This window comes from Peromyscus eremicus, chromosome 12, assembly GCF_949786415.1.
Source record: "Peromyscus eremicus chromosome 12, PerEre_H2_v1, whole genome shotgun sequence".
NCBI classification, from domain to species: Eukaryota; Metazoa; Chordata; class Mammalia; order Rodentia; family Cricetidae; genus Peromyscus; species Peromyscus eremicus.
Window position 1 is genome coordinate 76,557,538 of NC_081428.1, and position 14,753 is coordinate 76,572,290.

A 14,753-nucleotide genomic window follows, 5' to 3' on the forward strand; every position below is an offset into this window, starting at 1 on the left:
TTTTTCATATTTAGCTTTTTTTATGTTGAGATATGTTCCTTCTATTCTGAGTTACTTCTGGATTTTGATAGGAAGCCATGTGGGATTTTGTCAAAAGTTTTTTCTGTATCTATCAAAGTGAGTGTGATTTCTGTCCTTTTACATAACATATCATTTATTGATTTACATATATTGAACTATTCATGCATTTCTTTTAAGAACCCAACTTGACCATAGTGAATGATCTTTTCTATGTGTTCTCAATTCAGTTTTCAAGTATTTTGTTGAGAACTTTTGCGTCTCCATTTGTTAAGGAAACTGGTTTCTAATTTTGTTGTTGTTGAATCTCGGTTAACTTTGGGTGCTGGAAATAATAGTTCTTTAAAACAGTTTGGTAATTGCCCTAGTTGCTATCAATTGCTATGTTAAAACACCATGACTTGGGGAAGAAAGTTTATCTCATCTTACAGCTTATAGTCCATCATGAAGGGAAGTCAGGGCAGGAATTCAAGGTAGAAACCTGGAGGCAAGAAGTGAATCAATGGCCATGGAGGAGTGCTGCTTACTGGCTTATGGCTTGCTCTGCCTGCTTTCTTACACATCCAATGACAATCTACCCAGGGGTAGCACCACTTCTCCATCAATCATAATCAGGAAAATGACCCCACAGACTTGCCGATAGGCCATCTAATGGAGGCATTTTCTCAATTGATGCTGCTTCTGCCCTTCTTTCCAAGATAAGTCCAGCTTCTGTCAAGTTGATGAAACATCTAGTAATGTTTCTTCCTTTTCCGTCTTTCTGTTTTACGTAATTGTTTGAAAAACCAATATAGTAGGTAATATGACTATAAAATAAAATCATTTACTTTAAAATTTCCTTATTTAGTGGAATACATGTTCTAATGTAAGAACAATTAATTTAATTTTCTTTTCTTTTTCTTTTTCTTTCTTTCTTTTTTTTCTTTTTTTTTTTTTTTTTTTTTGGTTTTTAGAGACGGAGTTTCTCTGTGCAACAGCCCTAGCTGTCCTGGAACTAGCTGTGTAGATGAGGCTGGCCTCCAATTCACGAGACCTGCTTGCCTCTGCCTCCCAAGTGCTGGAATTAAAGGCATACACCACCACTGCCTGGCTAAGAACAATTAATTTTCTGAATTTCATTGCTGTATTTGTTCTAGTGGTTGCCTTTCATCTCTATTTTTTCCTTATATTGAAAATAGATTTTTTTTTTATCAAATTTCATCATATAAATTGCCTTTAAAGAGGAAAGGCAGCAGGCTGTCTCATTTATGCAGAGTTCTCTGCTCAACTTCATCGAAGCCCTTGCTTTCTCCTGCCAGGAGCCACAGCCTCTGATGGAGACTTTAACTCATGGTGATACTGCAATGCAGTTCATTTCAGGATCTCTTTCATTCTTCTCAGTAATGAGAATGGCTCTGCTCTATAGGAGGTTAAACATACAGAACCCCAGCGGCGTGCATGATTTCTGACTTCAGTCTATTCCCTGGCACACCGATTATGTGAAAGGGGTGTCATTTTGTTTTTCTTTCATTCTTTTTCCAGTAAGCAATAGTGTGGCTGATGTAGGATTTTCTCTAAATGCTTCCTGAGAGGAAGGCTAAACACATACATATGCCTACCTATAACTGGAATGAAAAAAAAAAAAAACCTTATGTTCAACAAACTAAATCCAATGTATCTATTTTCAGGTCAGAGGCTGTGACTGTCATCTCCTGGAATATGCTACCCCATGTCCTAGTTCCTTGACAAGGACACAGTCCAAGCTAATGCAATGTCACAGTAAATTTGCTTATCTCTTAAGAACAATGAGGCACGCTGTAAAATATGTATGTACAATCAAAACATTCATAATATAATCCTAATAAAATTAGCAAGTTAGAATAAAAGGAAAAAAAAGAAAATAGATTTTTTTCTCACATATCTGGATTATGGTTTCCCCTCCTTCTACTTTCCCAGTTCCTCCCCGCTTCCCCTCCCATGGGGATCCAGTCCCTTTCTGTCTCTCATTAGAAAACAAACAAGCTTCTAATAAAATACAATAAGATAAAACAAAAACTAACACATCAGAATTGGACAAAACCAACAGAAAAAAAAAGAGCCCAAGAGAAGGCACAAGAATCAAAGACAAGAATCTTTTGCATACTCAGGGATCTAATGAAAATACTAAACTGGAAGCCATAGTATATATGCAGAGGACCTGGTCTAGACCTATTCAGGCCCTATGAATGCTGCCTCAGTCTCTGTGAGTTCATATGAGCTTTGCTCATGCTGATTTATAGGGCCTTGTTTTCTTGGTGTCCTTCCCCTCTGGCCCCTACATTCTTTCTGCTTCCTCTTCCACAAGGTTTCTTAAGCACTGAGGGGAGGAATTTGATGGAGACATCCCATTTAGGGCTGAGTATTCCAAATTTCTCACTCTCTGCATAATGTCTGGCTGTGGGTCTCTGTATTTGTTCCCATCTACTGCAGGAGGAAGCTTCTTTGATGATGGTTGAACAAGGCACTGACCTATAGTATGGGAGAATGTCATCAGGAGTCATTTTATTGCTATGCTCCTTTAGTACAACAGTTGTGTTTAGTTTTCTCCTAGGTCTTTGGGCTATCTAGTCTCAGGTTCTTGGTCACCCAAGCAGTGTCAGCTATGGGTTTCATCTCATGCAGTGAGCCTTAAGTCAAATGAGATGTTGTTTGGTTACTCCCATAAGCTTTGTGCACCATTGTCCTACCATATCTCACAGGCAGGACACCTTTGTATATCAAAAGTTTTATGGATGTGTTGATGTTTATATTCCTTTTTGGTAGTGTACAGAGTATCTTCCTTTACCAAACACACTAGCACAAGGGCTGCAGGTTTTATGTGTGCACCAGCTCAACTTCTCCATATTGATTGATTTGTGCAGATGTTGTCTTCAGCAATGGGGCTTTGCCATCAGTTTGTGGAGGCTAATCTATAGTCTTAGCAACAACCTGGATTGTTTGGGAATTCCTATGGGACTCCTTTGGCCAACAACTCAATTAAATATAACCCAGGACAGGAAGCTTCATTTGATGACAACAGTGAAAAGTTGGGAGTTCTGTCCTCACCATTATTTGGTGATTTCCTTTAGATTGACTTCATATTTTAGGAAGCGTCTCCTATATTAGGTTTCCATAGGACCCCTCAAATGGCCCTTAAGTTTAGCTGTCTCTTCCCTGTATTCTCTTCCTCCCTCAGGATGCTTTTTCTTTTTTTTTTTTTTTTAAGATTTATTTATTTATTATGTATACAGAAGAGGGCGCCAGATCTCATTACAGATGGTTGTAAGCCACCATGTGGGTGCTGGGAATTGAACTCATGACCTCCGGAAGAGCAGTCGGTGTTCTTAACCTCTGAGCCATCCCTCCAGCCCAGGATGCTTTTTCTAGTTCCGTTCATTTACCTGTGAATTTCAGTTTTTTTAATGGATGAGTAATACTCCACTGTGTAAATGCACCACAATTTCATTATCCATTCTTCTGTTGAAAAACATCTTGTTTGTTTCCAATTTCTGACTATTATGAATAGAATAGCAATGCACATGGTTGAGCAAGTACCTCTGTGGTCAGATAAAGCACCCTTGGGTTATATGCCCAAGAGTGATATAGTTGGGTCTTGAGGTAAATTGATTCTCATTTCCTGAGGAAATATCCCCCCAATTTCCATGACTGTACAAGTTTGTACTCCCACTGGCAATGGATTAGGGTTTCCCTTACTACACATTCTTGTCAACTTGAGCTGTCACTTGTTTTATTGATCTTAGCCACTCTGACAGGTATAAAATGGAATCTCAAAGTGCGGCTTTGTCTGAGTGAAGATGTCCTTTGCTGTGCAGAAGCTTTTCAGTTTCATAAGGTCTCATTTATTAATTGTTGTTCTTGGTGCCTGTGCTAACAGTGTTCTGTTTAGAAAGGTTTTTTCTTTCCCAATGAATCCAAAGCTATTCTTCACTGTCTCAGTTACCAGAAATGTGTTTGGTTTTATGTTCAAGTCTTTGATTCATGTGGACTTGAGTTTTATGCAAAGTAAAAGGTATGGATCTATTGGTAGTCTTCTAAAATGAATACATGTAGTTTGACCAGCATCATTCATTGAAGAGGCTCTCTTTTATCCATTATGTAATTCTGCCTTCTTTATAAAAAAAATCAGGTGTCCATAAGTGTGTAGATTTATGTTTGGGTCTTTAATTCAATTGAATTCATCGGCATCTTTATGCTGGTTTTATTACTATAACTCTGTAGTACAATTTTAAATCAGGGGTCATGATACCTCCAGCAGTTCTTTTATTATTCAAGATTGTTTTAACTATCCTGGTTTTTTTGAGTTTCCATAAGAAGCTGAAATTGTCCTTTCAAGATCTGTTAGGAATTATGTTGGAATTTTAATGATGATTTCATTGAATCTGTAGATTGCTTTTGGTAGGATGGCTATTTTTATTGTATTGATCCTACTGATCGATTAGCATGGGAGATCTTTCCATCTTTTAATATCCTCTTCAATGTCTTAAAGTTTTTACCATACAAGCTTTTCACTTGACTAGTTAGAGTTACTCCAAGATATTTTATATTATTTGAGGCTATTATCATTCCCAGCATCCTCTGCCACTCCCAGGGTACCACCTGAATAACAGCATTCAGGTAAAATGCTTAGTCACCCCAGGCCTTATGTCCTATGTAATCTATGCGCATGAGCAGCATGGCCACATAAGCACCTATACACATGTGCTGAGCTACCTTTAAAAGCAGACCCGCCCACCCCACTCTCCCTCTCCAACATGTTTCTTCCAAACAAGCCTGAACACTCCCCCTTTTCCCTTTCCCCACTCTCTACCAATAAAACTCATAAAGTGGATTTCATTGTATATTTGTGATCCATTCTTGCTGTGGTAAATACAACAGAGGCTACTATGAAAGGTAGTGTTTTGATGATTTCATTCATAGTCCATTTGTCATCTGAATATAAAAGGACTCTTGATTTTTGTAAATTAATTTTATATACAGCTACTTTACTGAAAGTGTCTATCAGCTGTAGAAGTTTCCTGGTGGAAATTTTAGGATCATTGATGTATACTGTCATATTATCTGCAAATAAAGATACTTTGACTTCTTCCTTCCAATTTGTATCCCCTTGATCTTTTTTGTTTGTCTTGTTGCTCTGGCTAGACTATAAGTATGAATAGGTATGGAGAGAGTGGACAGCCTTGTCTTGTTCCTGATATTAGTAGAATTGCTTTGAGTTTCTCTCCATTTAAGCTGATGTTGGCTATGAGCTTGATGTAAATTGCTTTTATTTATGTTGATGCATATCCCTTGTATCCCTAATCTCTTCAGGACTTTTATCATAAAAGGGTGTTGGATTTTGTTAAAGGCCTTTCTGCATCTAATGAAATGATCATGTGTTTATTTTTTCTTTCACTTTGTCTAGATAGTCGGTTACATTTCTTGATTTTCATATATTAACGACCCCTGCATCTCTGGGATGAAGCCTACTTGATCATGGTGGGTGATCTTTTTTGTGTGTTCTCGGATTCAGTTTGTGAGTATTTTATTGAATATTTTCGCATCTATGTTCATGAGAGAAACTGGTCTGTGATTCTCTTTCTTTGTTGAGTCTTTGTATGGTTTGGGTGGCCTCATAAAATGAATTTGACAATGTTTCTTCTGCTTCTATTTTGTGAAATAATTTTGGTAGAATTCTGAGCTAAAACCACCAGGCCCTGCGCTTTGTTTGATTGGGAGCCTTATAACTGTTTCTATATCCTTAGGGGTTATAGGTATCTTTAAAATGTTTATCTGATCTTGATTTTACTTTAGTAAGTTGTATGTATTGAGAAAATTATCCATTTCTTTTAGATTCCCCAATTTGGTGGAGTACAGGTTTTTTGTTGTTGTTTTGTTTTTGTTTTTTGTTTTGTTTTTGTTTTTCGAGACAGGGTTTCTCTGTATAAGAGCTCTGACTGTCCAGGAACTCATAGAGATTGCCTGTCTCTACCTCCCTAGTGCTGGGATTAAAGGCATGTGCCACCACCCAGCTAGGAGTATAGATTTTTAAAGTATATACTTATGATTCTCTGGATTTCCTTGGTGTCTTTTGTTATGTCCCCTTTTCATTTATAATTTTTAATTTGGATATTCTCTCTTGTGGTAATATATTATGTACCCCAATAAAGCTTGCCTGGGGATAAACATAGAGATCAGGCAGTGGTAGCACATGCCTTTAATCCTAGCATTCAGGAGGCAGAGATCCATCCAGATCTCTGTGAGTTCAAGGCCACACTGGGAACAGAGCCAGGTGTGGTGGTGGCACATGCATTTAATCCCAGCACTAGGAAGGAAGGAAAATGGCAGGGCACAGAAAGGTATATAAGGTATGAGTAAACAGGAAGTCTCTCTCTTGAGGCTGAGGATTTTGTAGAGGTAAGAACATGGATGGCTTGCTCTGTTTCTCTGATCTTTCAGCTTTCACCCCAATATCTGGCTCTGGGGTTTTTTTTAATAAGACCTTTTAAGATTTGTGTTACACTCTTTCTGCCTTTTAGTTAATTTGGATAAGGCTTGTCTATCTTATTGATTTTCTCAAAGACCCAACTCTTTGTTTCACTGATTCTTTCCATTATTTGTTGTTGTTGTTGTTATTTTATTGATCTCAGACCTGAGCTTATTTCTTGCCATCTTCTCCTTTCGAATGTAATTTTCCTTTCTTTTTGTTCTAGAATTTTCCAGTGTGCTGTTAAGTTGCTAGTATGCAATCTCCTTTTTTTAAATGTAAGCATTTAGTGCTATGAACTCGCTTTTTAGCACAGTCTTCATTGTGTCCCACACATTTGAGTATGTTGTGTATTCATTTTCAATCAATTCTAAAAGTCTGATTCCTTCCTTAATTTCTGTCTTGAGTCTCTGTTAAGTGGAGAGCTGTTCTGTTTCCGTGAGTTTGTAAGCTTTGTTTTGTTTCTGTTGTTGGTGATATCCAGCTTTAATCCATGGTGATTAGATAGGATACAGGGTGTTGTTTCAATTTTCTTGTATTTGTTGAGACTTGCTTTGTGTCTGAGTATGTAGTCAATTTTGGAAAAAGTTCCATGAGGTGCTAAGAAGGTATATTCTTCTGTGTTTGGGTGAAATGTTTGATAAATATCTATTAGGTCCATTTGATTTATAATGCCAGTTAGCTCCAGCACTCATTTAGTTTTTGCATCCATTATTTTTTGTCTTTCTCTTTTTATTGAGGAATTGAGACCATAGATGTTGAGAATTATCAATGGGCAGTATTAATTGATTCCTGTTATTTTACTGTTGTTGTTGTTGTTGTTGGTGGTGGTGGTGGTGGTGGTGGTAGTAGTATGTGTATGTATGTGTGTGCTTCCTCTCTTTTGACTTGCTCTCTGGGATTATTTATTCCCTGTGTTCTCTTGGGTGTAGTTAACCTCTTTAGGTTGGAGTTTTCCTTCTAGTGCCTTTTCTAGGGCTGGATATCTAGATAAATATTACTTAATTTTAGTTTTATCATGGAATGTCTTATTTTTTTCCTTCTATGGTAACTGAAAGGTTTTTGGGTATAGTAGTCTGGACTGGCATCTGTAGTCTCTTAGAGCCTGTAGCACATCTGTCCAGGCCTTTCTGGTTTTTAAGAGTCTCCATTGAGAAGTTGGGGGTCATTCTAATAGGTCTGCCACTATATGATACTTAGTTTTGCAACTTTTGATATTCTTTCTTTGTTCTGTACATTTACATGTGCTGAGGGGATTTTCCTTTTCCATTTAGTCTATTTTGGTGTTCTATATGCATCTTGATAGACATTTCTTTAGGTTAGGAAAATTTTCTTCTATGATTTTGTTTAAAATATTGTATGTGCCTTTGACCTGAGTTTCTTCTCCTTCCTCTATTCCATTAGATTTGGTCTTTTCATAGTGTCCCAGAATTCCTGAATGTTTTGTGCCAGAAGTTTTTTAGATTTAATATTTTATTTGACTAAGGTATTCATTTATTCTACTATGTCTTTTTTTTTTTTTTTTTTTTTTTTTTTGGTTTTTCGAGACAGGGTTTCTCTGTGTAGCTTTGTGCCTTTCCTGGGACTCACTTGGTAGCCCAGGCTGGCCTCGAACTCACAGAGATCCGCCTGGTTCTGCCTCCCGAGTGCTGGGATTAAAGGCGTGCGCCACCACCGCCCGGCTTCTACTATGTCTTTAATGCCTGAGATCCTCTTTCCCATCTCTTGTAATCTGTTGGTAAAGCTTCGAGTTTCCTGTTCAGGATTCTAAATTTTTCATTTCCAGATTTCTCTCAATTTGTGTTTTCTTTAAGAACTCTTTTATTCATTTCCTTCCACTGTTTGTGTTTTCATAGACTTCTTTAAGGCAGCAGTTCTCAACCTGTGGGTTATGGCACTTTGGGCTTTACATATCAGGTATCCTGCATATTAGATATTTAAATTAAGATTAATAACAGTAGCAAAATGACAGTTATGGTGTAGCAACAACTTAATTTTATGTTTGGGGGTCACCACAAAATGAGGAACTGTATTAAAGGGTCACAGCATTAGGAAGGTTGAGAACCATTGCTTTAAGGGATTTATTCATTTCCTCTTTTAGGACTTCTTCCATAGTCATAAAGGTTATTTTACAGCATTTTCTTGTGCTTCAGCTATGTTGCAAAACTCAGGACTCACTGTGGTAGGGTAGCTAGAGATATATTATCCTGGCTGTTATTGTGTTTTTACACACAATATAATGGCATCTTGGCATCTGGGTTTCAGAATATTTAATTCTAGGTACTGATAGCTGGTCTTGTCTTTGTTGGGTAAGTTTTGTTCCTTGGTTTCTGTTGCCCTCTCTGGTTCTTAGGAAAGTGTGGTGTCTGTCTGTTGCCTGGGAAGAAATTCCTCTGTGATCCTCATAGGTGTGGTCACTGCGGGTTCCAGGTAAAATGTGTTTCTAGATATTGGAAGCAGACATTTATGAATGGAGGGGGGCTGGGTGAGTCCACAAAGGGGAGGAAGGCAGGGGGTCCCCTGATAATCCGCTTAGTCGCCTGGGAATTCCGGGCAGAGAGTGAGGAGAAGACACAGCAGGTCTGCTACAGAGCTAGCTAGGGATGAGACTGGGTTATTGGACTTGGAGGGAAGGAGGGAGAGGTAAAGATCTGTAATTAGCCTACCTGCTTCACTGGTGGAAGTGGTCTGCAGGTTCCCAGGGAATGCCTTTTGGAGTTCGGGGCTGAGATAAAGCAATGAGTGGGGTAAAGAAAATCTGAAGGGAAGATCTGTGTGATCCACTGGAGAAGGGGTCAGAGAGTAAGGGGAGATCATAGCAAGAGGTATGCTGCAGAACTAGGCATGGGACTGGAGGACTGGATTTGGAGGAGAGGGATGGGATAGGTGAAGGTCTGCAGTTAGTCTATCTGCTTCCCTGGTCAGTGTTGCCTGTGGATTCCAAGGATGCCTGCTGCCATCTTGAATTTTTAAATGTGTTTCTCTTTCTCTTGGCTAGTTTGGTTATGGGTTTGTTACTATTGTTTATTTAGTCAAAGACCCAAATCTTTGTTTTGTCGGTTCTTTGTGTTATTATTCCTTGTTGTTGTTGTTCTCATTTCATTAATTTGTACTGTTGTACCCATTTTGCAACCCGCCCCCCGAGACCACCAAGAAGCAGGTTTCTGATGCAAGCACATAAGTGTCCTTTTATTCAGGTTCAACCTGGGCCACTGCAAAGCAGATAGAAGGAAATGTGGCAGTGGCCACAAGCCCAGGTGTAAAGAGTTTTTATAGGGAAAAACCACAAGCTTGGAATTGGCAACTTGGAATTGGGTAGAAGGGATATGGAGCAAGGTGATTTTTTTTAAACTATTGGCCTAGACTTTGGGTGCAAAACCACATTTGAAACCATTGAGTTAGATTTTTGGCAGGGAACCACAACCTGCTGAACAGGATTCTCTGGACTGCTCAGCAGGATTATCTAGATAACTTCAAGGGCCATAAACTGCAGACAGGATGACTGCAGGAGGATATTGCTCTGTATCTGTTCAAGTTGTCATGGCACATTCCCAAGGTCCTTCCTGAACTGAGTACAGGAGGTGGTCTGAGATGGTAGCCCTTTCCCTAAGATGGAGCCTGGAAAGTCAAGTCTAGGCCTTCACAGTACCTCATCTTATTGATGTCTTTACATTTTCAAGAGCCGCAAAGTATATTATGAAATTGCTTAACTGAGTTCTCTCATTTCCTAATGTGGGTACTTAGAGATATAAGTATCTCTCTTTGGATTGCATTCTTACTTCTTCATTGGGTTCTACAAATTTTAAATTTCCTTGATTTCTTCATCAGTAAGTAGTGTGCTGCTTAATCTCTGAGTTTGTGTATATTTTAGAATTGTTCTTTCTGTTGATTTTTTAGTCTTATTCCATTGTTATCAGATGAAATATAATGAATTATTTCAAATTTCATCTACTATTTAAGACTACTCTGTGTTCCTATATATGAACCATCTTAGAAAAATTTTTGTGAGTTGCTGATAAGAACATATATTCTTCATTGTCTGGATAAATTATTTGTAGGTGTCTGTTAAGTCCATTTAATCTACAATGTCATTTAATTCATACTTATCTATTGTTCATCATGAAGACCTGTCACTTGGTGAAGTTTGGGTGTTTTAGGCTGCCACTACTACTGTGTGTTAGACTCACATCTAATAATAGTTGTTTTATGAAATTGGGTACACCTGGACTCAGGGCATATATGTTAGAAACATCATGTTCTTTTGATGGGTTATTTAATCAATATGAGATCTTTACATTTTCTCATTAGTTTTAGTTTGAAGTTTGTTTTGTCTGATAATAAAGTGGTGACACCTGCTTGCTTACTGGGTCTACTTGATTAGAATAGTTTTTCGTTTTCCTGAAGTCATGTCTGTCTTTTGTGGTGAGGTGCATTTATTGGAGGAAGCAAATAGTTCACAACCTTTTGATAATCCACTAACCTGAGTCTTTCATTGGGGAATTGTGACCAATTGTGTTCAGAGTAATTATCCAAAGATACATCCAAATGTATTGATTCTTGTCATTTTAAATTTTATAATGTTTGGGTTTTTTCCTATTCCTCTCTTGTTTAAGCATTATTACAGTACAGTTTACTTTTTTGTGGCATCAAGAATATATTTGTTGTATTTGTCAGTCTGAAGAACTACTTCAAGTACTTTCTGTCGTGCTGCTTTAGTGGTTATAAATCCATTTATTCTATTAGGGGGGAATGGCAGGGACTTACTTTGTAACCTCGGCTGACCTGAATCTTGCTATGTAGACCAGACTGGACTAGAACTCACAGAGATCTGCCTGCCTCTGCCTCCTGAGTGCTGGGATTAAAAGTGTGTGCCACCATGCTTGACCTCATTTAGTCCATTTTTATCATAGTAATCTTTCATTGTTCTTTCCATTATGATAGATAGTTTTGCTGGGTATAGTAGTCTAGGTTGATAGTCCTCCTTCAGAATTTGTAATTCATCGTGTCAAACTCTCTGCATTTTAAAGTTTTAGTTAATCTGGTGTTATTCTGATGGGTTTGCCTTTATATATGATTTGGTATTTATCTCTTTCAATACACTTTCTGTATTCTATATATTTACTATTTTAATTATAACATGATTAGGTAGATGTGGAGGCCATGAGGTGCTGTGGGATGTTCTGTATGTTAAATGTGTTGCTCTGATTGGTTAATAAATAAAACACTGATTGTCCAGTAGCCAGGCAGGAAGTATAGGTGGGACAAGGAGAGAAGAGAATTCTGGGAAGTGAAAGGCTGAGGCTGAGGCAGAGAGATGCTGCCAGCAACCGCCATGAGAAGATGTTAAGATACCAGCAAGCCAAGAGCCATGTGGCAACTTGATTAATAGAAATGGGTTAATTTAAGATATAAGAACAGTTAGCAAGAAGCCTGCCACAGCCATACAGTTTGTAAGCAATATAAGTCTTTGTGTGTTTACTTGGTTGCGTCTGAGCAGCTGTGGGACTGGCGGGTGAGAGAGATTTGTCCTGACCCTGGGCCAGGCAGGAAAACTCTAGCTACAATGCGGTCCTTATGCTCACAGATAAGTACTGGGGAAACTAGGAATGTTACACATGCAGAGTTATCTCCTCAGCAGAGAAGATGTACACCTGTTTCAGCCTGTAGAGCTGGGAATGGAAGCAGTTAATAATCTGGTGATCTTTGCTATCTATAGGGCCAGGCCTCACCCAAGTCCCCCAGATTATTATGTTTGTTTATCCCAGACTCTTCCTCCCTAGATCTTGAGCATTGCTTCTCAGTCAATAAAACCTATCCTATGTGAGATGTCACTTGTACGTTACAACCTCAGTCATTCTCCCTAGAACCTTATCTTGAGCATTACTTTTTTAGCCAACAGAACCTATGTTTATGGAAGAAGACATATGTACTTTGTAAAAAGTTTCCATGTAAACATGTCTTAAGCTGTGTTGTACACACAGGATTGGGTTAATTATTATTGGGGAGCTTTTTTCTGAAATTGTGCTGTGCTTAAATATGCCTAAAATAAAACACCTAGGATCAGAACCTAGAGGTTTGAACCAACACCAGCTAAGTCCTGTGCAATAGGACTGCTTGCCTCATGTGAATGGTTGCTCTGTTGGCCCTGTGTTTATAGAGCCCCATAGGTGGAGAGCTTTTTTCTGATATTACCCATTTTGTGTACCAAGTGGCAGCTCTTTTTCTGACGCTTAGAACATTTAGTGTTACAATTATTTAGAAAATGTTTTCTATTGCCTTTAAAATGAAGTAATTCTCCTTCTTCTATGGTTATTATCTAAAAATATGGTCTTTTCAATACATCACTGATACCTTTAATTCTTTATCTATGTCTTGCTTGATTATTCAAGCTCAGATATTTGTCCTGTCCTTGACCCAGTCTACTGTTGAGACTTTACACAGAATTTCTAATTTGGCTTATGTTTTTCATGTCAAGAATTTCAAATTGTTTTTCTTAAGTATATGCAATAAAGAAGATGTTTAGCAGAAAAAGTCTCCTATCAAGTATGACCCTGAATTTTGTCTCTTGGAATTTCTCTGACAACTCTCACAGATAGTGGTAACACCTTACAGGGGAGACCATAGGGGACACAAGAGAGTGGTAGTAGAACAGCATAGGATGATACCAGAGAGTGACATTAATACATGATTGTAGCAGGAATCTTAGAGAGTCTTATTAATAAAGTCAAACCTGGGGCCAGTTATTGGGGTGAAATGCTGGATGGTCAGAGAGACAGAACAAGCCACAGCTAACCTCACCTGGCAAACTTCTCAGCTGATCTTGTTTCCTCAGACTGGAAGCTTCTGTGTCCTCATATCCGAAGGCTCTCAGCTGAACTGTGCTGCTAGAAGCCTGAAAGCTTAACCAGCCAAATGCTTAACCAGCCAAATGCTTCTAGTTTCTGGTCCTCATGCCTTATATACCTTTCTGCTTTCTACCATCACTCCCTGGGACTAAAGGCTCACTTTCTGGGATTAAAGGCATGTGTCACCATGCCTGGCCATTTCCAGTGTGGCCTTGAACTCACAGAGATCCAGAGGGATTTCTACCTCTGGAGTGCTAGGATTAAAGGTGTGAGTGCCACCATTTTTTAGCCTTTGTATCTAGTGGCTGTTCTGTCTCTGACCCCAGATTAGTTTATTAGGGTGCACAATATTTTGGGGAACACAATACCACCACACACGATAGGGGCCACAAGAGAGCAGAGGCAATACACACCATAGGTGACACTGGAAAAGGGTAGTAATGCACCACAGGGGGTACTGGGGAGATAATTTTCTCATGACACAGGGAAACTGGAAGGTATGTGTATTAAACCTGTGGAACTCCAAGGGGTAACAGATTTCTATAACACCATTTGTCTTAAGCTAAACATAACCCCACCTTATACTGAGACCCAGTGATAGTGGTCAATGACTGCTGCACTCCAGGGGAACATAAAATTCAGTTGCTCCAAAAAGATCAATGGGAAATTATTAAGGAATTTCATGACTCATGCCTCCCAGGAAGAAAGGCATTAATTGCTCTAGTCACTCAAGAATTTTGGGGAAAGGACTAAAATCCTCAAACAAGTGACCAGGACTTTGCTGTGACCCGGGAGGTGGTTCCAAACCACCACCCTTACTAAAAAGCTCACACACAGGAGATGCACATTCCCTGGAGAATACTGACAAATAGATTTTACTCATATATCTTTCTGTGAAGGATGTAAATAGTTTCTGGTATTCATTGACACCTTCTGGTTGTAGGTGGAAGCTTAATCCATTTGGACAGAAAAAGCACAAGAGGTTGTGAGTCCTCATCAAAGAAAGTAAATCCTCACTTTGGACTCCCAAAACCTCTCCAAAATAACAATGGGCTTTACTTTATTTAAAAAATATTTTCGGGTTTGGGTAGACCATTCCATGGGACATACTTGCTGCACAAGTATGAGGTAAGAGTTTGGACCCCTGGAACTCATGTGAATTCCACGTAGGCTTCGTGGCCATCTGTAATTCTGTCTCACACAAGGCAGATATAGAGGAGGCTGTCACAGGCTAGCTAGTTAAATTAGCCATATCACAAGTTTTGGTTCTGAATGAGAGATCCTGTCTCAATAAAGAAGTTGGAGAGTGATTGAGAATGACTCCTGAAATCAGCTTTGGACCTCCACATGCACATGCACACCCACGTGCACACACAGACATTTAACTACATGCACATGCACATACATCA